We start from the raw sequence: 26,299 nt of genomic DNA on the forward strand, positions 1-26,299 counted from the left end.
AAGTATAATACTAAACAGGTAAAATGCTAGATAGAGAAAAATGCTAAAACAAAAAACTAAAATTGTAAACACGCTATTATTTATGTTTACTGCGTTGAAGCTCTTTAATTTTTCATTGTTTTGTTACATTAATGGTATCAAGATAATTTAACTGGCCCCTAAAATAATAATCATTTATTAAAACCACTGATTGTCTAAAATATTCCTTTGATCAATAATTTCATTTACAAAAACTCTCTATGTGTATTCTATACTTAAAGGGCCAGTAAGTTCAAATTTGTTAGAGCATGTCATTTTAAGACCAGTGACCTTGCAATGCCATGTGTTTAACCCCAGGAAAGAGGTTAAAAATATAATAGAATTACTGTTTGAGACCTGCAGTGCTAGTTATGCTATTAGAGCTGCTGATTTGTTCAACTGCAGTTTCTGTTAAGGACCAGCAGTGTTCTGCAGGTCCCAAACAGTATTTCTACTATGTGTTTAACCCCTTTTTTGAGTTAACATATTTTTATTATGCTAAATCACGTGCTGAAAAGAATCTACACTATAAATACAAATACACTAAAAAAAATGAAATATTCAATAAAATCCTTTTGTGAAACTCACCGCAACATTTCAATTTAAAAATTGTGGAACTCATAGGGCCTATTTATCAAGCTGTCAACTTACTTGAATTCGTTGGCACCAATACGCTCGCCTAAGATCGCCTAACTTCGCTGCTGCGGACCTGAATACGCTCTCCAAAGTTACCAAAAAAGCTGTCAAAAAGCCGCGCACCAAGTACGGGGCGATGAGCAGCGGACTGTTGTTAACTAACAGTCATCGATCTCGCTGCTCTTCGGCTTTTTCCCAGCTTTATTGGTATACTGTCACCAAACACCCACACTATACTAAACTGTTTAACCCCTATCCCCCGCCCGACCCCCCCACCACAACTAAATAAACTTATTAACCCGTAAACCGCCGCTCCGGAGCCCACCGCCACTCTAATAAAGTTATGAACCCCTATTCCTCAGCTCCCGGAGCCCACCACCACCTACATTATACTTATTAACCCCTAATCTGCCGCCCCCTACACCGCCGCCACCTACATAAAGTTATTAACCCCTATCCTGCCGCTCCCGGAGCCCACCGCAACTAAATAAAATGTATTAACCCCTAAACCGCCAGCCTCCCACATCGCCATCAACTAAATTAACCTATTAACCCCTAAACCTAACAACTCGCTAACTTTATATTAAATATTAACTCATCCCTATCTTATAAAAAATGTAAACTTACCTTTAAAATAACATTAAACTATATTAAACTATTAATTAATCTACCCTAACTATTATAATAAAATTACATTAAACTATTAATTAACCTACCCTATTATAATAAAAATACATTAAACTATATTAAAATAAAAATTAATCTAACCTAACTTTTATACTAAAATTACATAAAACTACAAATTAAATTAAATATATTATATAATTAAACACCTAACCCTACTCAAATAATTTAAATCTACACTACAAAATTACAAAGTTACAAATAACTAACACCAAGATTACGAGTTTTGCGTTAGGAGGGTGCGTTGCTAACGAGCATTTTTTTTTCACCGCTCACTTAACACAACGCTGGTATTACAGGTTTTTTAAACCCGGCGTTAGCTGCAAAATAGTGAGGGTTGAGCAAAATTTAGCTCCACATCTCACCTCAATACCAGCGTTGCTTATGGTAGTGGTGAGCTGGCTAAACGTGCTCGTGCACGATTTCCCCATAGGAATCAATGGGGCAGAATTGGCACACCTGCAAAAAAGCAGCGTTCAGCTTCTAACGCAGCCCCATTGATTCCTATGGAAAATAAAAGTTATGTCTACAACCTAACACCCTAACATGAACCCCGAGTCTAAACACCCCTAACCTTACACTTATTAACCCCTAATCTTCCGCCCCCACATCGCCGACACCTGCATAATATTATTAACCCCTAATCTGCCGCTCCGGACACCGCCGCCACCTACATTATCCCTATGAACCCCTAATCTGCTGCCCCCAACATCGCCGACACCTACTTTTTATTTATTAACCCCTACTCTGCCGCCCCCAATGTGCCGCCACCTAACTACACTTATTAACCCCTAATCTGCCGCCGCCAACGTCGCCACCACTATAATAAAGTTATTAACCCCTAAATCTAAGTCTAACCCTAAATCTAACCCCCCTAACTTAAATATAATTTAAAATAATCTAAATAAAATTACTAGTATTAAATAAATTATTCCTATTTAAAACTAAATACTTACCTATAAAATAAACCCTAAGCTAGCTACAATATAACTAATAGTTACATTGTAGCTATCTTAGGGTTTATTTTTATTTTACAGGCCACTTTGTATTTATTTTAACTAGGTACAATAGTTATTAAATAGTTAATAACTATTTAATAACTATTCTACCTAGTTAAAATAAATACAAAGTTACCTGTAAAATAAATCCTAACCTAAGTTACAATTACACCTAACACTACACTATCATTAAATAAATTAACTAAATTAACTACAATTAATTACAATTAAATTAAATAAACTAAAGTAGGGGAAAAAAAACTAAATTACAGAAAAAATTAAATAATTACAAGAATTTTAAACTAATTACACCTAATCTAATCCCCCTAATAAAATAAAAAAGCCCCCCAAAATAATAAAAAACCCTACCCTATACTAAATTACAAATAGCCCTTAAAGTAATCAGCTCTTTTATCTGTAAAAAAAAATACAATACCCCCCTAACATTAAAACCCACCACCCACACACCCAACCCTACTCTAAAACCCACCCAATCACCCCTTAATAAAACCTAACACTACCCCCTTGAAGATCACCCTGCCGGGAAAAGTCTTCACCCAGCCGGGCACAAGTGGTCCTCCAGAGGGGCAGAAATCTTCATCCGATCCGGGCAGAAGAGGACCTCCAGAGGGCAGAAGTCTTCATCCAGGCGGCATCTTCTTCATCCATCCGGAGCGGAGCGGGTCCATCTTGAAGCCAGCCGACGCGGAGCATCCATCCAGACCGCGACTACACGACGAATGACGGTTCCTTTAAATGACGTCATCCAAGATGGCGTCCCTTCAATTCCGATTGGCTGATAGAATTCTATCAGCCAATCGGAATTAAGGTAGAAAAAATCCTATTGGCTGATGCAATCAGCCAATAGGATTGAAGTTCAATTCTATTGGCTGATGCAATCAGCCAATAGGATTGAGCTGGCATTCTATTGGCTGTTCCAATCAGCCAATAGAATGCAAGCTCAATCCTATTGGCTGATTGCATCAGCCAATAGGATTTTTTCTACCTTAATTCTGATTGGCTGATAGAATTCTATCAGCCAATCGGAATTGAAGGATGCCATCTTGGATGACGTCATTTAAAGGAACCTTCATTCCAGAAGAGCCGTCGGATGAAGAGATGCTCTGCGTCGGATGTCTTGAAGATGGACCCGCTCGTGCCAGATGGATGGAGATAGAAGATGCCGTCTGGATGAAGACTTCTGCCCGTCTGGAGGACCAATTCGCCCCGGCTTGGATGAAGACTTCTCCCGGGGGTTAGTGTTAGGTTTTTTTAAGGGGGTATTGGGTGGGTTTTAGAGTAGGGTGGTTGTGTGGTGGTGGGTTTTCATGTTGGGGGGGGATTTGTAATTTTTTTTACAGGTAAAAGAGCTGATTACTTTGGGGCAATCCCCCTGCAAAAGGCCCTTTTAAGGGCTATTTGTAATTTAGTGTAGGGTAGGGCCTTTTTTATTTTGGGGGGTTATTTTGTTAGGGGGATTAGATTAGGTGTAATTAGTTTAAAAATCTTGTAATTTGTTTATTTTCTGTAATTTAGTGTTTGTTTGTTTTTTTACTTTAGCTAATTTTATTTAATTGTATTTTATTTAGGTAAGTCATTTAATTATAGTGTATATCTTAGGGTTTATTTTTATTTTATAGGTACTTTTGTATTTATTTTAGCTAGGTAGTTTTAAATAGTTAATAACTATTTAATAACTATTCTACCTAGTTAAAATAAATACAAACTTGCCTGTAAAATAAAAATAAACCCTAAGATAGCTACAATGTAACTATTAGTTATATTGTAGCTATGTTAGGGTTTATTTTACAGGTAAGTATTTAGTTTTACATAGGAATAATTTAGTTAATTATAGTAATTTTTATTTAGATTTATTTAAATTATATTTAAGTTAGGGTTAGACTTAGATTTAGGGGTTAATAACTTTAGTATAGTAGCGGCGATGTTGGGGGCGGCAGATTAGGGGTTAATAAATGTAGGTAGGTGTCGGTGATATTAGGGATGGCAGATTAGGGGTTAAAAATATTTAACTAATGTTTGCGAGGCGGGAGTGCGGCAGTTTAGGGGTTAATATATTTATTATAGTGGCGGCGATGTCCGGTTCGGCAGATTAGGGGTTAAAAAAAATTGTGTTTGCGATGCGGGAGGGCCTCGGTTTAGGGGTTAATAGGTAGTTTATGGGTGTTAGTGTACTTTTTAGCACTTTAGTTATGAGTTTTATGCTACGGCGTTGTAGTGTAAAACTCTTAACTACTGACTTTAAAATGCGGTACCAGTCTTGACAGGAGAGGGTCTACTGCTCACTTTTTGGCAGACTCGTAATACCGGTGCTATGCAAGTCCCATTGAAAAATAGGATACGCAATTTACGTAAGTGTATTTGCGGTATTTCCAAGTCTGGCCAAAAAAGTGAGCGGTGAGCCTGTACCTTCAAGACTCATAATACCAGTGGGCGTTAAAAAAGCAGCGTTAGGACCTCTTAACGCTGCTTTTTTAACCTAACACACAACTCGTAATCTAGCCGTTAGTGTTTATTTTTTGTGTAATTTAGTGTTTGTTATTTTTTGTAACTTAGTTTTTTGTAACTTTGTAATTTTGTAGTGTAGATTCAAATTATTTGAGTAGGGTTAGGTGTTTAAATATATAATATAGTTAATTTAATTTGTAGTTTTATGTAATTTTAGTATAAAAGTTAGGTTAGATTATTTTTTATTTTAATATAGTTTAATGTAATATTCGTTTAAAAGATAGGTTGGATTAATCATTAATTTAATATAGTTTAATGTATTTTTATTATAATAGGGTATGTTAATTAATAGTTTAATGTAATTTTATTATAATAGTTAGGGTAGATTAATTAATAAAAGGACAAAAAGAACAGCAAGTCCGGATTAGATGCCAGTGCTTTGTTAGAGTTTATTCATATAGGTCATGGATAGCAGTAGCAGCAGCTCAAACTATCTAACATGTTTCGCGCATGCTCACATGCACTTCCTCAGAGATTAAGATAAGATTAAGAAGAATGAATTAATAGTTTAATATAGTTTAATGTATTTTTATTATAATAGGGTAGGTTAATTTATAGTTTGATGTAATTTTATTCAAATAGTTAGGGTAGATTAATTAATAGTTTAATATAGTTTAATGTAATTTTATTATAATATTTAGAATAGGTTAATTAATAGTTTAATATAGTTTAATTTAAATCTAAAGATAAGTTTAAATTTATTATAAGATAGGGATGAGTTAATATTTAATATAAAGTTAGCGAGTTGTTAGGTTTAGGGGTTAATAGGTTAATTTAGTTTATGGCGATGTGGGGGCTGGCAGTTTAGGGGTTATATATATTTATTTAGTTGCAGTGCGCTCCAGGAGCGGCAGGATAGGGGTTAATAAGTTTATGTAGGTGGGGGCGGTGTAGGGGGCGGCAGATTAGAGGTTAATAAGTATAATGTAGGTGGCGGTGGGATCCGGAGCCGAGGAATAGGGGTTAATAAGTTTATTAGAGTGGCGGTGGGCTATTAGAGTGGCGGTTTAGGGGTTAATATGTTTAGTAAGTGGTACTGATGTGGGAGGTCAGGGGTTTAGGGGTTAATAACTTTATTTAGTTGCGGTGGGCTCCGGGAGCGGCGGGATAGGGGTTAATACTTTTATGTAGGTGGCGGCGGTGGCAGTGCGGCAGATTAGGGGTGTTTAGACTCGGGGCTTATGTTAGGGTGTTAGGTGTAAATGTTAATGGTTTTCTACCATATAAATCAATGGGATATCTGGCAGCATCGAACATAAGCTTTCGCTGCTTTCCGACTCCCCTTAATTCCTATGGCATCCGCCGCCTCCAGTGCGGCGGATTGAAAACCAGGTACGCTGGGCTGGAATAGTGGCGAGCGTACCTGGTAGATATTTGATAACTAGCAAAAGTAGTCAGATAGTGCCGAAATTGCATTCGGAACATCTGCAGTGACGTAAGCATCGAACTGTGTCGGACTGAGACCGGCGGATCGTATGTTACGTCACAAAATTCTACTTTTGCCGGTCTGTAGGCTTTGATAAATAAGGGGAATCAAGCTCGCCACAATTACGCTGCGGAATTCCAGCGTATTTGCGGTTGACGGCTTGATAAATAGGCCTCATATTGATATGGACCTATTCCTCATCTTGGCTGTGAGTTGCAAGCCATTTTTCATTATAACCAATGTAGCTGCATCTATGATGTAGACAGTCACTTCTTGGTATAAAAAAAAACAAACCTTCAAACCTTACAGAGAAAACTAATTCAAAATGGAAACAAATCTCTCCTTCTATAAATAATCCATTCTAACATATGCACAAAGGCAGGGCCACATTAGCATTTGCAGGGTCCTGGGCAAGATACATTTGTGGGCCCAACACACCCATGGGGCCTGGGGCAAACAAATTAAGGCCCCCTTTACCCTGCTCCTAGTCATGCTCCACCCAACCATGTTTGCCACTTCCATTTTGGTGTTAAAGACAGTTCTTTACAGACAGCGGGCAGCTCTGGTGCAATTGGCTTTATTGGCTTTGTAGAGAGCATTGAGTCTTATCCATTTATTTTCTGTGTTTTTATTTAAGAATACTTTGTCCCAATTTATGCAATTTAATGAGTTCCTTAAATCATTGAATTTTGCTTTCTTAAAATTAAAAGTGTTGGTTGAACCCTTATAACAATGCTTATGGAAAGTTATTTCAAATGTGAACATGTTATGTTATCACTTTTACCCAAATGTTCTTTGACTTCTATGTTTGATATTATATCTGTATTGTTTGATAGCACCAAATCTAATATAGCTTTATTCCTAGTTGGCACCTCTATTAATTGTGTGACATGAAGTTATCCTTGAGAATATTTAAAGAGCTATCAACCTTAGCTGCATTGTTAGTTTTATTGGCTCAGTTTATGTTGGCATAGTTAAAAATTACAGCACAGTTATTAGCAGCATTTCCTATTTGCATTAAAAGTTGAGTTTCCTCCATGTCAGTAATATTGGGAGGCTTGTAGCATGTTCCTAGCAATATTTTCTTAGCATTGTTTTCAACCCACAGTTTCTCTACATTATCACCTACATCATTATAAATATTGTAGGTTTAAGGCCAGGTTTAAACTATATGCAAATTCATTGTCACTTTTATTACTCCTGTCCCTCCTAAATAAAGTATAACTCCCAAAGCTATTTGCCCAGTCATTTGAATCATCCCACCATGTTTCAGTAATACTGATAATATCATAATCCTCTTCTTCGGGTAAAAGCTCCAGCTCCCACATTTTGCCTAAATTATCTAGGGATGTCACTCTATAAAATTAGTTAGACCTTTTCTTATGTATTTACGCCTCCAGATTTCATGTCTGTCCTGTACGCTCTTCCTGCTGAGAGGAAAAAATGGAACAAACTAAACTGTCATGGCAGATGATTACCGCTGCACTTTGCTAGTGCATCCGCCATGACATAACATCCCCTGCATGCAGTCTGGAGAGAATAAACCCTCATTACTGCGAAGCAGCCAGGTCCCTCCACAACAGATAATGTGGAAATAGTCGCCCTTATGAAGTAGCCACCATGGAATGTTTCAAACAGCCAGACATAGCTGAATTTGAGGGCAGGATATGTGAAAGCTTTCACTGACAAACCAAAACAATCTTTAGAGCAACTAATGCTGGTAACTCATGACCAATTGGGTAAATAAATAAAGTGTGTGATATATGTGAGAGTGTAGCACTTATCTGACAAAAACCCCTCTATTGCAAACTTACCAACTGTGAAGAAGCTGTACACAGTAGGTAGCTATAGATATTAAACTACTGAGGGTTATGGTGGGTGTTGTTGTTCTGCATTATAGACCCTGAACAACATGCAGAGTATGAAGTTTTCTTTATGCAAGCTCTTAAGCAAAGCTGTGTCTATCACAAATAGACCTCTCATCAGATATAATGTGAGTGTCTGTAATAACTTCCCATGGCATCCGCCATTAACCCATATCGCAATAAACCTAATAAATGCATTAACCCCTAATCTGCTATTAACCCGCAACGCAATAAACCTAATAAAACTATTAACCCCTAATCTGCCAAACCCACACTATCTAATAATTCTAATAAATGTATTAACCCCTAATCTGCCAAACCCCCACAACGGAAATAACTAATTAAACTACTAAAACCCCTAACCTAACACCCCCTAAATTAACCCCAATTACCTAATAAAACTATTAACCCCTAATCTGCCAAACCCACACAATCTAATAATCCTAATAAATGTATTAACCCCTAATATGCCAACCCCCCACAATGGAAATAACTAATTAAACTACTAAGACCCCTAACCTAACACCCCTAAATTAACCCCAATTATCTAAATTAAAAAAAAAAAAATTTACAATTAAAATAAAAAAGCTAACATTAATCTAAGATTACACAAACTAAAAAAGTCTAACATTACATAAAATAATAAACCAAATTATCAAAATTAAAAAAAATTAAACCTAATCCCTAAGAAAATAACCGCCCCCCCAAAATAAAAACACCCTCTAATCTAATACTAAACTACTAATAACCCTTAAAAGGCCCTTTAGTAGGGCATTGGCCTAAGTTAAACAGCTCTTTCACCTTAAAAAATATTAAGTTCCCCCTCTAACAGTAAACCCCCCCCATCCACCAAACCCCCCAAAATAAAAAATAAAAAAAATCCTAAACTACCCATTGCCCCTAAAGGGGCATTTGCATGGGCATTGTCCTTAAAAGGGCATTCAGCTCTTACTGCCCTTAAAAGGGCATTCAGCTCTTTTAAGAGTGCCCAATAAATCCCTAATCTATAAAAAAACAAACCCCCAATAAATCCCTAATCTATAAAAAAACAAACCCCCCAAAAAATAAAAAAAAAACCTAAGTCTAACCCCCAAATAGGGACTCACCGTTCCTGAAGTCCGGTGGAGAAGGTCCTCTTCCAGGCAGGGAAGTCTTCTCCAAGCGGTCAACATCTTCTTCCAAGTGGGGACCTCTTCCTTCTTCATCAGGACCAAGCCGGTGCTGAGCAGAGATGAGCGCGTGTCATGTTCTGTCTCAGGATGTTTTGTGAGAGCCTCATTGTCTGGAACAGTTGCTTTAAATGAAGATTAGTAGAAGCCATATAGATTGAAATGATAACAGATTTATTTAAACAAAATACTTTGAACAAATACTTGCAGGGTATTTTAAATGTGCTATTCAGTTATGTTAAGTCCACATACGGCAGGAGTGGAAATAACCAAACACAGTAAGCAGAGATGCAGATTCAAAAGGAAAGTCTTTCTCCTGGTAATAACTGAATTACAGGATTTTCACAAATTAAGAAAAAAAACTTGTAAACAGGTGCAAAGGTGAAGTCTTCCTTAAAATAAGTACAGAAATACAGGAATCAGGTTCTGACTTGTGACAAAACATAACCAATGTGAAGACAAAATGCAGACTAAGAGCCATCCTTAAATAGGGAGGTTTTGCACAGGGTTGGTTCTGAGTAATTCCAGAATTGAGAACACCTGTGTGTTGCACAGGTGTAATTACAAGTAAGACAAATAGTTATTTATCAGATCTTTTAAGTTCAATGCCATTGCTAGAACTGGCTGTGGCTCAACATGCAAACAAACAGGTTGGTAAGCACAGAGCCACAGATTCAAATCCCCACACAGCCCTTTGTAGCAGAATGCCTGCCAGACCTTTTCTTTTTCTTTTTAGTCTGGAGGCTTGGTTCATGACAGCGCGTAGCAGGACCGGCAACCACAAAGCTATGGAGCGTGGAGGATCTTCTTTGTAAGATCGCTGCTGTACACTGAATAGTGAATTCAAGGTACATGTTTAAATTTGGAGTCCTTTGCATTCCTATTGGCTGACTTGATTCTTCAAATTCAAATCAGTCAATAGTATTAGAGCTACTGAAATCCTATTGGCTGTTCAAATCAGCCAATAGGATTTCAGTAGCTCTGCCGGACTTCAGCAATGGAGAGTACCTATTTGGGGGTTAGACTTAGGCTTTTTTTTTATTTTATTATTTTTTTTAGATTAGGGATTGATTGGGAACTCTTAAAAGAGCTGAATGCCCTTTTAAGGGCTATGCCCATACAAATGCCCCTTTAGGGGCAATGGGTAGTTTAGGATTTTTTAGTGTTAGGTTTTTTTATTTTAGGGGGTTTGGTGGGTGTGGGGTTGTACTGTTAGAGGGGGGGACTTAGTATTTTTTAAGGTAAAATAGCTGTTTGACTTAGGGCAATGCCCTACAAAAGACTCTTTTATGGGCTGCTGGTAGTTTAGTATTAGATTAGGGCGTGTTTTTATTTTGGGGAGACTTTTTTATTTTCATAGGGAATAGGTTTAATTTTTTAATTTTTGATAATTTGGTTTATTATTTTATGTAATGTTAGACTTTTTTATTTTTTGTAATCTTAGATTAATTTAATCTTAGATTTTTTTATTTTTAAGTAATGTTAGCTTTTTTATTTTAATTGTAATTTGGTATTTTTTTAATTTAGGTAATTTGGGTTAATTTAGGGGGTGTTAGGTTAGGGGGCTTAGTAATTTAATTAGTTATTTGCGTTGTGGGGGTTTGGCAGATTAGGGGTTAATACATTTATTAGGATTATTGCATTGTGTGGGTTTTGCGGATTAGGGGTTAATAGTTTTATTAGGTTTATTGCATTGTGGGTTAATGGCGGATTAGGGGTTAATACATGTATTAGGTTTATTGCGATATGGGTAAATGGCGGATGCCATGGGAAGTTATTACAGACACTCCCATTACATCTGATGAGAGGTCTTTTTATGATAGACACAGCTTTGCATAAGAGCTTGCATAAAGAAAACTTCATACTCTGCATGTTGTTCAGGGTCTATAATGCAGAACAACAACACCCACCATAACCCTCAGTAGTTTAATATCTATAGAATGTTGCTTAAATCTACAAATATAAGTGTTTCTCTATGCAGCAATAATGCAAATACAGAGCCCAATACTATATATGTCTAGACATAATAACAGAAAGGATAATATAAATGAATATAAGAAAATATAATATAGTGCTTCCTTGTCTGGATGAAATATAGATTTGTAGACTTAGTAAGTAGGTTATTGTGAGAAAGTTTTGCTTTATAGAAAGGATAATGGGTCCGATAATAATCTGCATTATATCCTAAACATCAGACAAGTCAACCATCCATCATTGTGCACTGTTTTTCATACTGCTTAACATTGTATAGTGAAACTAGAGACTATCTCAGCCCCTCCCACAAATGCGACCACCCCTGGGGTGCCTAGCCACAGAAAAAGCAGTATAATCGTTACTGAATTGCAATACAACTGTGTGATACAGTAAATAAAATGATGTGAACTGCTTTATGTATTAATCAAACACACATATAAAATAACAGTTTAAAAATGTACTTTTTCTTTTCATCCAAGCCATACATCTTTAAATAGAATGTCTCAGATTGGGAAGACAGGACCTGTTACCAGTTGGTCTATGAAAGCCTTCAAAGGCTTTGATACTACATGAAGAAATAAAAGTAAAAAAAATAAATAATAAAATTTATAAAAAAAAGTTTAAAAATGTAAACAATTAACCCCTTAGTGACCAGGCCACTTTTCAATTTGTTGACCATCTGGGACCAAGGCTATTTTTGCATTTCTGCGATGTTTGTTTTTAACTGTTATTTTCCTCTTACTCATTTACTGTACCCACACATATTATATACCATTTTTCTCGCCATTAAATGTACTTTCTAAATATACCATTATTTTCATCATATCTTATAATTTACTATAAAAACATTATAAAATATTAGGAAAAAATGAAAAAAAACACACTTTTTCTAACTTTGAGCCCCAAAATCTCTAACACATCTACAACCACCATAAAATACCAATGCTAAACAGTTTCTAAATTTTGTCTTGAGTTTAGAAATACCCAATGTTTACATGTTCTTTGCTTTTTTTGCAAGTTATAGGGCAATAAGTACAAGTAGCACTTTGCTATTTCAAAACCATGTTTTTTCAAAATTGGCGATAGTTACATTGTAACACCAATATCTGTCAGGAATCCCTGAATAACCCTTCAAATGTATATATTTTTTAAAAGAAGACAACCTAAGGTATTAAACTTGGGGTATTTTGACTTTTTCCATGCAACCATTTTACCACCAATCTATGCCAAAGTTTGGGGGGGAAAAAAATAATTAGATTTTTTGACAAATAGCAATTTAAGAATACATTTACTGATAAAATGGTAAGGGTTACTGCCGAATAACACCCTAATATGTCTTCAGTAGCATCTCCTGGGTACAGTGATACCACCCATGTATAGGTGTGTCGGGTTCTCTGTGGGCTAAAAGCCCTTATTTTTAGAGAGCGCATTCTACTTTTGGGTAGTCATTTTTTTGTGTTATTTTTCACACACATTGTACTTTAGGCATGTATTTTCAGTTCCTGTTATGTGTTACTGCCAAAAACCACCTCAATATGTGTTCAACAATATCTCCTGAGTACAGTGATACCACCTATGTATAGGTGTGTCGGGTTCTCTGGGGGCTAAATGGCCTTATTTTTAGGTAGCGCATTCCAGTTTTTCAACTTGGAATTTTCACATCGGTCATCATGCACCCATGTCCTATTTGGGACATTTCTGAAGCTGGCCAATGGAATTTACCCCCATCAAACCATATATTTTTGAAAAGTAGACACCCTAGGGTATTTCAAATGCTGGTATTTTAACACTTTCCATGTTCTAATTCAACCACTAGTCTTTGTCAAACTTTTGGGTAGTCATTTTTTTGTGTTATTTTTCAGACACATTGTACTTTAGGCATGTATTTTCATTTCCTGTTATCTGTTACTGCCAAAAAACCACCTCAATATGTGTTCAACAATATCTCCTGAGTACAGTGATACCACCTATGTATAGGTGTGTTGGGTTCTCTGGAGGCTAAATGGCCTTATTTTTAGGTAGCACATTCCAGTTTTTCAACTTGGAATTTTCACATTGGTCATCATGCACCCATGTCCTATTTGGGACATTTCTGAAGCTTGCCAATGGAGTTTACCCCCATCAAACCATATATTTTTGAAAAGTAGACACCCTAGGGTATTTCAAATGCTGGTATTTTAACACTTTCCATGCACTAATTCAACCACTAGTCTTTGTCAAACTTTTGGGTAGTCATTTTTTTGTGTTATTTTTCACACACATTGTACTTTAGGCATGTATTTTCAGTTCCTGTTATGTGTTACTGCCAAAAACCACCTCAATATGTGTTCAACAACATCTCCCAAGTACAGTGATACCACCTATGTATAGGTGTGTCGGGTTCTCTGGGGGCTAAATGGCCTTATTTTTAGGTAGCGCATTCCAGTTTTTCAACTTGGAATTTTCACATCGGTCATCATGCACCCATGTCCTATTTGGGACATTTCTGAAGCTGGCCAATGGAATTTACCCCCATCAAACCATATATTTTTGAAAAGTAGACACCCTAGGGTATTTCAAATGCTGAATTTAACACTTTCCATGCACTAATTCAACCACCAGTCTTTGTCAAACTTTTGGGTAGTCATTTTTTGTGTTATTTTTCACACACATTGTACTTTAGGCATGGATTTTCAGTTCCTGTTATGTGTTACTGCCAAAAACCACCTCAATATTGTTCAACAACATCTCCTGAGTACAGTGATACCACCTATGTATAGGTGTGTCGGGTTCTCTGGGGCTAAATGGCCTTATTTTTAGGTAGCACATTCCAGTTTTTCAACTTGGAATTTTCACATCGGTCATCATGCACCCATGTCCTATTTGGGACATTTCTGAAGCTGCCAATGGAATTTACCCCCATCAAACCATATATTTTTGAAAAGTAGACACCCTAGGGTATTTCAAATGCTGGTATTTTAACACTTTCCATGCACTAATTCAACCACTAGTCTTTGTCAAACTTTTGGGTAGTCATTTTTTTTTGTTATTTTTCACACACATTGTAGGGGGGGGGGGGGGGGGGGGGGGGGGGGGGGGGGGGGGTTTTTTTTTTAGGCATGTATTCTCAGTTCCTGTTATGTGTTACTGCCAAAAACCACCTCAATATGTGTTCAACAACATCTCCAAGTACAGTGATACCACCTATGTATAGGTGTGTCGGGTTCTCTGGGGGCTAAATGGCCTTATTTTTAGGTAGCGCATTCCAGTTTTTCAACTTGGAATTTTCACATCGGTCATCATGCACCCATGTCCTATTTGGGACATTTCTGAAGCTGGCCAATGGAATTTACCCCCATCAAACCATATATTTTTGAAAAGTAGACACCCTAGGGTATTTCAAATGCTGGTATTTTAACACTTTCCATGCACTAATTCAACCACTAGTCTTTGTCAAACTTTTGTGTAGTCATTTTTTGTGTTATTTTTCACACACATTGTACTTTAGGCATGGATTTTCAGTTCCTGTATGTGTTACTGCCAAAAACCACCTCAATATGTGTTCAACAACATCTCCTGAGTACAGTGATACCACCTATGTATAGGTGTGTCGGGTTCTCTGGGGGCTAAATGGCCTTATTTTAGGTAGCGCATTCCAGTTTTTCAACTTGGAATTTTCACATCGGTCATCATGCACCCATGTCCTATTTGGGACATTTCTGAAGCTGGCCAATGGAATTTACCCCCATCAAACCATATATTTTTGAAAAGTAGACACCCTAGGGTTTTTCAAATGCTGATATTTTAACACTTTCCATGCACTAATTCAACCACCAGTCTTTGTCAAACTTTTGGTAGTCATTTTTTTGTGTTATTTTTCACACACATTGTACTTTAGGCATGGATTTTCAGTTCCTGTTATGTGTTACTGCCAAAAACCACCTCAATATGTGTTCAACAACATCTCCTGAGTACAGTGATACCACCTATGTATAGGTGTGTCGGGTTCTCTGGGGGTAAATGGCCTTATTTTAGGTAGCGCATTCCAGTTTTTCAACTTGGAATTTTCACATCGGTCATCATGCACCCATGTCCTATTTGGGACATTTCTGAAGCTGGCCAATGGAATTTACCCCCATCAAACCATATATTTTTGAAAAGTAGACAACCTAGGGTTTTTCAAATGCTGATATTTTAACACTTTCCATGCACTAATTCAACCACCAGTCTTTGTCAAACTTTTGGGTAGTCATTTTTTTGTGTTATTTTTCACACACATTGTACTTTAGGCATGGATTTTCAGTTCCTGTTATGTGTTACTGCCAAAAACCACCTCAATATGTGTTCAACAACATCTCCTGAGTACAGTGATACCACCTATGTATAGGTGTCTGGTTCTCTGGGGCTAAATGGCTTTATTTTTAGGTAGCGCATTCCAGTTTTTCAACTTGGAATTTTCACATTGCATCATGCACCCATGTCCTATTTGGGACATTTCTGAAGCTGGCCAATGGAATTTACCCCCATCAAACCATATATTTTTGAAAAGTAGACACCCTAGGGTTTTTCAAATGCTGATATTTTAACACTTTCCATGCACTAATTCAACCACCAGTCTTTGTCAAACTTTTGGGTAGTCATTTTTTTGTGTTATTTTTCACACACATTGTACTTTAGGCATGGATTTTCAGTTCCTGTTATGTGTTACTGCCAAAAAACACCTCAATATGTGTTCAACAACCTCTCCTGAGTACAGTGATACCACCCATGTATAGGTGTGTTGGGTTCTCTGGGGGCTAAAAGGCCTTATTTTTAGGAAGCCCATTCCATTTTTTCCACTTTGAATTTTCACATCCAATGCACCCATGTCCTATTTAAGACATTTCTGAAGCCGGCCAATGTAATTTACCTCAATCAAACCATATATTTTTGAAAAGTAGACTTCCTAGGGTATTTCAAATGCAGGTATTTTAACACTTTCCATACACTAATTCAACCACTAGTCTTTGTCAAACTATTGGGCATTCATATTTTTGTGTTATTGTTCACATACATTGTAGTTTAGACATGGATTCACAGCTCCTGTTATGTGTTACTACCAAAGAAGACACCAATATGTGGTCACAAACATCTCCTGAGTTCAGTGATACCACCTATGCATAGGTTTGGTGGCTTGTTTGGGGGGTGCAATGCCAAATGTCTGACATGCGTTTGTGATTTTTTTTCACATTTAACATATTTTCTTTGCCTATCGTCTTTTTGGGGGGTCTTTTAACATACCCCAATTTATTTGTTTTCCATGAATGTGCATATATTTGAAAAGTTGACACCCCAAGGTATTGTATATGGTGTGCTTTGATGCCTTCGAAGCAACCGTTTTAGCCCAAAAAATTGGAGAAAGTGTATGGTGGTTATTTTTCAATTTTCATTTTTACAGACACATTGCTTTTTGACTATGGTTTAGGAGAGACTGTTGTAAGTTATTGCAAAAGAATACTTCAGGTTGTTTTCTGCAAGGCACCCTGAGTACACCTATGCCCCCCATGCATAGGTTTGCCAGGATTTTGGGAAGGTTATGTTACAATTTTATGACTTGTGATTTTAGTTATTAACAATGAGAGTATTTCTTCTGATAGGCCTATCTTTAGTTTGTGGCCTATTGCATACCCCACTTTTATTTATTGCCATGAAAGTGTATATTTTTTAAATGTTGACACCCCAAGGTATTGTATATGGTGTGCTTTGATGCCTTTGAAGCAACCGTTTTAGCCCAAAAAATTGGAGAAAGTGTATGGTGGTTATTTTTCAATTTTCATTTTTACAGACACATTGCTTTTTGACTATGATTTAGCAGAGACTGTTGTAAGTTATTGCAAAAGAATACTTCAGGTTGTTTTCTGCAAGGCACCCTGAGTACACCTATGCCCCCCATGCATAGGTTTGCCAGGATTTTGGGAAGGTTATGTTACAAATTTATGACTTGTGATTTTAGTAATTAACAATGAGAGTATTTCTTCTGATAGGCCTATCTTTAGTTTGTGGCCTATCGCATACCCCACTTTTATTTATTGCCATGAAAGTGTATATTTTTTAAATGTTGACACCCCAAGGTATTGTATATGGTGTGCTTTGATGCCTTTGAAGCAACCGTTTTAGCCCAAAAAATTGGAGAAAGTGTATGATGGTAATTTTTCAATTTTCATTTTTACAGATACATTGCTTTTTGACTATGATTTAGGAGAGACTGTTGTAAGTTATTACAAAAACATACTTCAGGTTGTTTTTTTGCAAGGCACCCTGAGAACACCTATGTCCCCCATGCATAGGTTTGACAGGGGTTTTGGTTAAAAAAAAATAACAGGCCCAATTTTAGAAAAAAATAGAGTAGTGAAATGTAAAAATCTGGCACAGTAAAAGTTAAAAAAAAAAAACCCCATCTAACAGTAAACATAACAAAAAAAAAATATATATATATATATAACACCAAATGTATTTATTTTTTAAAAATTGACCATTGTATGGTACCGCTTGAAGCAGTCCCCAATGCAGAGTGCAGGCTGTCCAGGGCAATCAGGACAGTGATATATGGTGTCCCTTCTCTTCCCCCTCTTGGTACAGACTCTGCATTTTTTTTGTGGTTTCTGCTTTGCAGCAGTAGGGGGGATTTTAAAAATAAAATAAGTAGCCCCAACTCTGCTCTCTCCCATCACCGCCCGGGGAGCAGGTGCATCATGGTACAAAATCCCAATAACAATCTGGAGCTGAAACTGTAAAAAAGTTATTTTAACTCTGGGGTTTGCTTTTTTGAACAACAAAAAAGCGTTGTGGGTTGCAATCTGCATTAGGTAAATTGCAACCTTTTTGTACCAGGCCCTTGTCTTCCGCATAATTAGGTAGGGCTGCAGCAGCTGATCAGCCAGACCAACCCCACCCATATGCCGGTTATAAGACTTGATGCACACTGGCTTCCTTATGTTCTCAGCTCTGCCACGTACAGAAACCGCCACCGTCCTCTCTGTGTGGATGGTGGTAAGAAGGTATACATCCTTCTTGTCTCTGTACTTAAGTGCCAACAGCTCCTCTTGGCGCAGAGCTGAGGTCTCCCCCCTTCGTAGCCGGGTGCGTACAAGTTGTCCTGGGAAACCTGCGCGGTTCTTTTTAATTGTACCGCAAGCTACTGTATCAAAGCAATACAGTAGCTTGAACAAAAGGACACTTGTATAAAAATTGTCTAAGTACAAGTGATACCCTTTGTTCATTAGGGGTAATATCAGGTCCCAGACAATCTTGCCAGTGGTTCCCATATGTTCTGGGCAACCTGGAGGGTCAAGGTGGCTATCCTTTCCCTCATACACCCGGAAGGCCTGAGTATACCCAGTCTCGCTGTCACAGAGCTTATACACCTTTACCCCATATCTGGAGCGTTTGGAAGGAATATACTGCTTGAATCCCAGCCTTCCCTTATACTTCATTAGGGATTCATCAACGCATATATTCCTTCCAGGTGTATAAGCCTCTGCAAACCAGGCAGAAAAGTGGGTTATCAGGGGGCGGATTTTATACAGCCTGTCAAATTGGGGATGCTCCCTAGGGGGGCACAGGCTGTTGTCGCTGAAGTGCATGAAATGCAGAATCATTTCATACCTCTTCCTCGACATAGTCTGGGAGAAAATGGGGGTAGAGCAGATGGGGCTACTACTCCAGTAGGAGCGAATGGAGGGTTTCTTTATGATGCCCATCAGCATAGTCAATGCCCAGAATTTTTTGAATTCTGGCACATTGAAGGGGGCCCATTGCTGCTTTGCCAAATATGTTCCAGGCTTTGCAGCACGGAACTGATGGGCATATAAATTAGTTTGGGCGACAATGTTCCCCAATATATCATCGCCCAGAAACACTTCCAGAAACTGCTGGGGGCTAAAACCTGCCACATCTATATTTATGCCAGCATTTGCTGTGAAGGGTGGGATATCTGGCCTCTGGAGATAAGGCGTTACCCACTCTTCAGCAGCAATGGCAGCAACACGCCTCCTTCTGGCAGGGGGGCTAGCAGGGGGCTGGCAGGGGGGGTAGCAGGGGGGCTGGCAGGGGGGCTAGCAGCCACAGATACATCACTATCAGTTGAGACTGCATCTAGTGATGTATCTGAGCACATGGCAGGGTCAAAATTGGGGTCTGAGTCAGAAATAGAGGCATCTGACTCTGACGCAAGGATGGCATACGCCTCCTCAGCACTATATCTTTTCTGTGACATTTTTGTATCTGTCACAGAAAACAATTACTAAAAAAAATTAAATTAACTAAATTAATTAACTAAATTAACTAGCAAAAAAGTACAGCTATGCTACTGCCAGTGATTTATAGCGATCACTGGCAAGCTAGGGGTTAATGGCTCTGAAAATTAAATTAAATTAACTAAATGTTTCTGAAAAGAGCCTTTGGGTTTTTAAAAAATTACAACAACAAAATTAACCCCTAAAAAAATGCACAGACAGCAAAAAAGTACAGCTATGCAACTGCCAGTGATTTATAGCGATCACTGGCAAGCTAGGGGTTAATGGCTCTGAAAATTAAATTAAATTAACTAAATTAATTAACTAAATTAACTAGCAAAAAAGTACAGCTATGCTACTGCCAGTGATTTATAGCGATCACTGGCAAGCTAGGGGTTAATGGCTTTGAAAATTAAATTAAATTAACTAAATGTTTCTGAAAAGAGCCTTTGGGTTTTTAAAAAATTACAACAACAAAATTAACCCCTAAAAAAATTCACAGACAGCAAAAAAGTACAGCTATGCAACTGCCAGTGATTTATAGCGATCACTGGCAAGCTAGGGGTTAATGGCTCTGAAAATTAAATTAAATTAACTAAATTAATTAACTAAATTAACTAGCAAAAAAGTACAGCTATGCTACTGCCAGTGATTTATAGCGATCACTGGCAAGCTAGGGGTTAATGGCTTTGAAAATTAAATTAAATTAACTAAATGTTTCTGAAAAGAGCCTTTGGGTTTTTAAAAAATTACAACAACAAAATTAACCCCTAAAAAAATGCACAGACAGCAAAAAAGTACAGCTATGCAACTGCCAGTGATTTATAGCAATCACTGGCAAGCTAGGGGTTAATGGCTCTGAAAATTAAATTAAATTAACTAAATGTTTCTGAAAAGAGCCTTTGGGTTTTTAAAAAATTACAACAACAAAATTAACCCCTAAAAAAATGCACAGACAGCAAAAAAGTACAGCTATGCAACTGCCAGTGATTTATAGCGATCACTGGCAAGCTAGGGGTTAATGGCTCTGAAAATTAAATTAACTAAATGTTTCTGAAAAGAGCCTTTGGGTTTTTAAAAAATTACAACAACAAAATTAACCCCTAAAAAAATGCACAGACAGCAAAATGCAGCAAAAAAAAAGTGCACCTATGCTACTGCCAGTGATATATAGTGATCACTGGCAAGCTAGGGGTTAATGGCTCTGAAAATTAAATTAACTAAATGTTTCTGAAAAGAGCCTTTGGGTCTTTAAAAAATTACAACAACAAAATTAACCCCTAAAAAAAATGCACAGACAGCAAAATGCAGCAAAAAAAAGTGCACCTATGCTACTGCCAGTGATATATAGTGATCACTGGCAAGCTAGGGGTTAATGGCTCTGAAAAGAGCCTTTGGTTCTATATTTTTTAACAAATAAAAGAAATAAATCTTTCTCTCTGCTAAATACAGGTCTCTCTCTCTCTCCAACAAAATGGCAAGTGAGGAGAGGGAGGGAGATCCACACTGATCATAGTCAATATTTACAAATATTGACATGATCAGACAAATGGGGTATTTTATTATTATTATTTTTTTTAGGGTGGGAGGCTCAGATTGGGTGACCCTAGCTTGCCCCTATGATGATGCAGGCTAGGGACACCCCCAGAGGCCCCATGATGCACTGGGCATCGCCATCTTGGATGCCTAGTGAAGGGGGGGGGATATTTGGGCTTTTTTTTTTATTTATCCGTTTTTTTTTTTTAATTTTAATTTATTATTTAATAACCAACTAAGTGCCTCGACCCACCGAGGCACTTAGCACACAAGCAGAGCATCGGAAGCGTGTCCGATCGCTTCTGATGCTCTGAAACACTGCCGGGCTCCACGTGGAGCGAAACCGGAAGTGATCACTCGTGGGGGAGTGATCAATCCGGTCCCGGCACTCGGGAACAGTATTGCAGGATGCCTAGACCTCAAGGCAAGCCTGCAATACTTTTAGAGCAGCTGGAAGCGATTTCGATCGCTTCCAGTGCTCTGTTAAACCGACGACGTATGCCATACGTCCTCGGTCGTTAAGTGCTTTTTTTTTTAGGACGTATGGCATACGTCGTCGGTCGTTAAGGGGTTAAAGCTATCATATTTAATTTTATTTAACTATGTAGGCACACTTGTCTTATAATGCATTTATTTATTTTCATAACATTGCACAGACTTTGTTTTAGTGATTAAAAGGGAAAGTCATTATTTTGTTTAAGATTTCCTTAAGATATCAGCTACTTCTACTGTTGTGTTGTAACATTGGTGAGTTGTTGCAATTCAGGAACCTATACACCTAGATTTAGAGTTCTGCGTTAGCCTTAAAAAGCAGCGTTAAGGGGTCCTAACGCTGCTTTTTCATGCCCGCTGGTATTTAGAGTTTGGCAGGTACAGGTGTACCGCTCACTTTTTTTCTGTGACTCGAGGCTATCGCAAATCCCCTTACGTCAATTGCATATCCTATATTTTCTATGGGATTTGCCTAACGCCGGTATTACGAGTCTTGGAAGAAGTTAAGAGTTTTATGGGCTAACGCCGGAACATAAAGCTCTTAACTATAGTGCTATAAAGTACACTAACACCCATAAACTACCTATGAACCCCTAAACCGAGCCCCCCCCACATCGCAAACCCTATAATAAATTTTTTTAACCCCTAATCTTCCGACCGGACATCGCCGCCACCTTCATTATCCCTATAAACCCCTAATCTGCTGCCCCTAACATCGCCGACACCTATATTATATTTATTACCCCTAATCTGCCCCCCAACCTCGGCGCCACCTACCTACACTTATCAACCCCTAATCTGCCGACCGGACATCACCGCCACTATAATAAATGTATTAACCCCTAAACCCTGCACTCCCGCCTCGCAAACACTATAATACATTTTATTAACCCCTAATCTGCCCTCCCTAACATCGCCGCCACCTACCTACAATTATTAACCCCTAATCTGCCACCCCCAACGTTGCAGCTACTATAATAAAGTTATTAACCCCTAAACCCTAACCCTAACACCCCCCTAACTTAAATATAATTTAAATTAATCTAAATAAATTTACTATAATTAAATAAATTATTCCTATTTAAAACTAAATACATACCTATAAAATAAACCCTAATATAGCTACAATATAACTAATAGCTACATTGTAGCTATTTTAGGATTTATATTTATTTTACAGGCAACTTTGTATTTATTTTAACTAGGTACAATAGCTATTAAATAGTTAATAACTATTTAATAGCTACCTAGTTAAAATAATTACAAAATTACCTGTAAAATAAATCCTAACCTAAGTTACAAATATACCTAACACTACACTATCAATAAATTAATTATATAAATTACCTACAATTAGCTAAACTAAAATACAATTAAATAAACTAATATATAAAAAAAAAAAACAAACACTAAATTACAGAAAATAATTTTTTTTTACAAGTAGTTTAAACTAATTACACCTAATCTAAGCCCCCTAATAAAATAAAAAAGCCCCCCAAAATAATAAAATGCCCTACCCTATTCTAAATTACAAAAGTAATCATCTCTCTTACCAGCCCTTAAAAGGGCTTTTTGCGGGGCATTGCCCCAAAGTAATCAGCTCTTTTACCTGTAAAATAAAATAAAGACCCCCCCCAACATTACAACCCACCACCCACACACCCCTACTCTAAAACCCACCTGATCCCCCCTTAAATAAACCTAACACTACCCCATTGAAGATCACCCTACCTTGAGCCGTCTTCACCCAACCGGGCCGAACTCTTCATCCGATGCGGGCACAAGTGGTCCTCCAGCCGGGCAGAAGTCTTCATCCTATCCGGGCAGAAGAGGACATCTGGACCGGCAAACATCTTCATCCAAGCGGAATCTTCTATCTTCATCCTTCCGTCGATGAGCAGCTCCATCTTAAAGACCTCCGGCGTGGAACATCCAGCTCTACCGACGACTACCTGACGAATGACTGGTCCTTTAAATGACATCATCCAAGATGGCGTCCCTTGAATTCCGATTGGCTGATAGGATTCTATCAATCAATCGGAATTAAGGTAGGAAAAATCCGATTGGTTGATTTAAAGTGAAGGTAAACTTTGCCAGGTTCGATAATGTTACATGCAAATACACCGAAAATTAAGGGTACTTTAAGTCATCAATTCTGTTATTTTGAAATATTTACCTAGTTATCGCCGTTTTTCTATCCAATTTTAGTCATTATCTAAACAGCCCATTTTTTTGTTTTTTTTTTGCAGTCCGGTCACGTTGTTCCATTAGCCAATAATAGGTCTGGACGTTAGGCGGCCGTCATTTGACGTCACAACATCTAGAGAAGTTCTGCGCATGCGTTGGCTATTCTAAGTTCCTCTCCCTTCCATGCCGTGCTCGTTCCTGATTAGCGCATGCGCAATTAATCCTTATAAGTTGAAATCTTCAGAACGCAGTCTACTTCCAAGCAATTTGACGCCTGCGCTTTAGGTCACAAATGATTATAGTCACGCAGGCGCAATTCGAATGTACGGCGAGGCGTGCGCATGCGCAAGTTGCCCCTCAATCGTGAACGCGCTTTTCCAGTACGTATAGAGCGGGTGGGACCGCTCTGTACATAATACAGTGAGAAACCAGGAAATACATGGAGGGAGGAGCTAAGACCGGCCAAGAAGGTAGATAAAAACTGTTTCTTATACTTTGATATATATACGTATATGTTATAAAAAGTTAGCGATCTTACTATATAGTACATGGGTAACATAATACAGCTTACAAAAAAGCTAAACTTTACCTTCACTTTAATCAGCCAATCGGATTGAAGTTCAATCCGATTGGCTGATTGGATGAGCTAATTAAATGCGAGGTCAATTCTATTGGCTGATCCATCTGCCAATCGGATTGAACTTAAATCCGATTGGCTGATTACATCAGCCAATCTGATTTTTCCTACCTTAATTCCGATTGGCTGATAGATCTATCAGCCAATCGGAATTCGAGGGACGCCATCTTGGATGACGTCATTTAAAGGACCAGTCATTCGTTGGGTAGTCGTCGGTAGAGCTAGATGTTCCACGCCGGAGGTCTTCAAGATGGAGCCGCTCATCGCTAGCAGGATGAAGATAGAAGATGCCGCTTGGATGAAGATGTCTGCCAGTCCGGATGTCCTCTTCTGCCCGGATAGGATGAAGACTTCTGCCCGGCTGGAGGACCAGTTGTGCCCGCATTGGATGAAGAGTTCGGCCCAGTTGGGTGAAGACGGCTCAAGGTAGGGTGATCTTCAATGGGGTAGTGTTAGGTTTATTTAAGGGGGATCGGGTGGGTTTTAGAGTAGGGTGTGTGTGGGTGGTGGGTTGTAATGTTGGGGGGGGTCTTGTATTTTATTTTACAGGTAAAAGAGCTGATTACTTTGGGGCAATGCCCTGCAAAAAGCCCTTTTAAGGGCTGGTAAAAGAGCTGATTACTTTTGTAGTTTAGTATAGGGTAGGGAATTTTATTATTTTGGGGGGCTTTTTTATTTTATTAGAGGGCTTAGATTAGGTGTAATTAGATTAAAATTCTTGTAATATTTTTTTATTTTTTGTAATTTAGTGTTTGTTTTTGTACTATAGTTTAGTTTATTTAATTGTATTTTAGTTTAGATAATTGTAGTTAATTTATTTAATTAATTTATTGATAGTGTAGTGTTAGGTGTATTTGTAACTTAAGTTAGGATTTATTTTACAGGTAATTTTGTAATTATTTTAGCTAGGTAGCTATTAAATAGTTATTAACTATTGTACCTAGTTAAAATAAATACAAAGTTGCCTGTAAAATAAATATAAATCCTAAAATAGCTACAATGTAATTATTAATTATATTGTAGCTATTTTAGGGTTTATTTGATAGGTAAGTATTTAGTTTTAAATAGGAATAATTTATTTAATTATACTAAATTTATTTCATTTTATTTAAATTATATTTAACTTAGGGGGGGTGTTATGTTTAGGGTTAGACTTAGGTTTAGGGGTTAATAACTTTATTATAGTAGCGGCGACGTTGGGGGCAGCAGATTAGGGGTTAATAATTGTAGGTAGGTGGCGGCGATGTTGGGGGGCAGATTAGGGGTTAATAAAATGTATTATAGTGTTATAGGCGAGAGTGCGGAGGTTTAAGGGTTAACACATTTATTATAGTGGTGGCGATGTCCGGTCAGCAGATTAGGGGTTAATAAGTATAGGTAGGTGGCGGCGACGTTGGGGGGGGCAGATTAGGGGTTAATAAATATAATGTAGGTGTTGGTGATGTTAGGGACAGCAGATTAGGGGTTCATAGGGATAATGTAGGTGGCGGCGGTGTCCGGAGCGGCAGATTACATTATGCAGGTGTCAGTGATAGCGGGGGCGGAATATTAGGGGTTAATAAGTGTAAGATTAGGGGTGTTTAGACTCGGGGTTCATATTAGGGTGCTAGGTGTAGACTTTGAAAGTGTTTCCCCATAGGAAAGAATGGGGCTGCGTTAGAAGCTGAACGCTGCTTTTTTGCAGGTGTTAGGTTTTTTTCAGCCAGCTCAGCCCCATTGTTTCCTATGAGGATATTGTGCACGAGCACGTTTTTCCAGCTTACCCCTACTGTAAGCAGCGCTGGTATTGAGGGTTGAAGTGGAGCTAAATTTGGCTCAATGCTCACTTTTCTGAGGCTAACGCAGCCAATTAGAAAACTCGTAATACCAGCGTTGTCTTAAGGGTGCGCTGGAAAAAAA

Source organism: Bombina bombina, chromosome 3 (assembly GCF_027579735.1).
Source record: "Bombina bombina isolate aBomBom1 chromosome 3, aBomBom1.pri, whole genome shotgun sequence".
NCBI classification, from domain to species: Eukaryota; Metazoa; Chordata; class Amphibia; order Anura; family Bombinatoridae; genus Bombina; species Bombina bombina.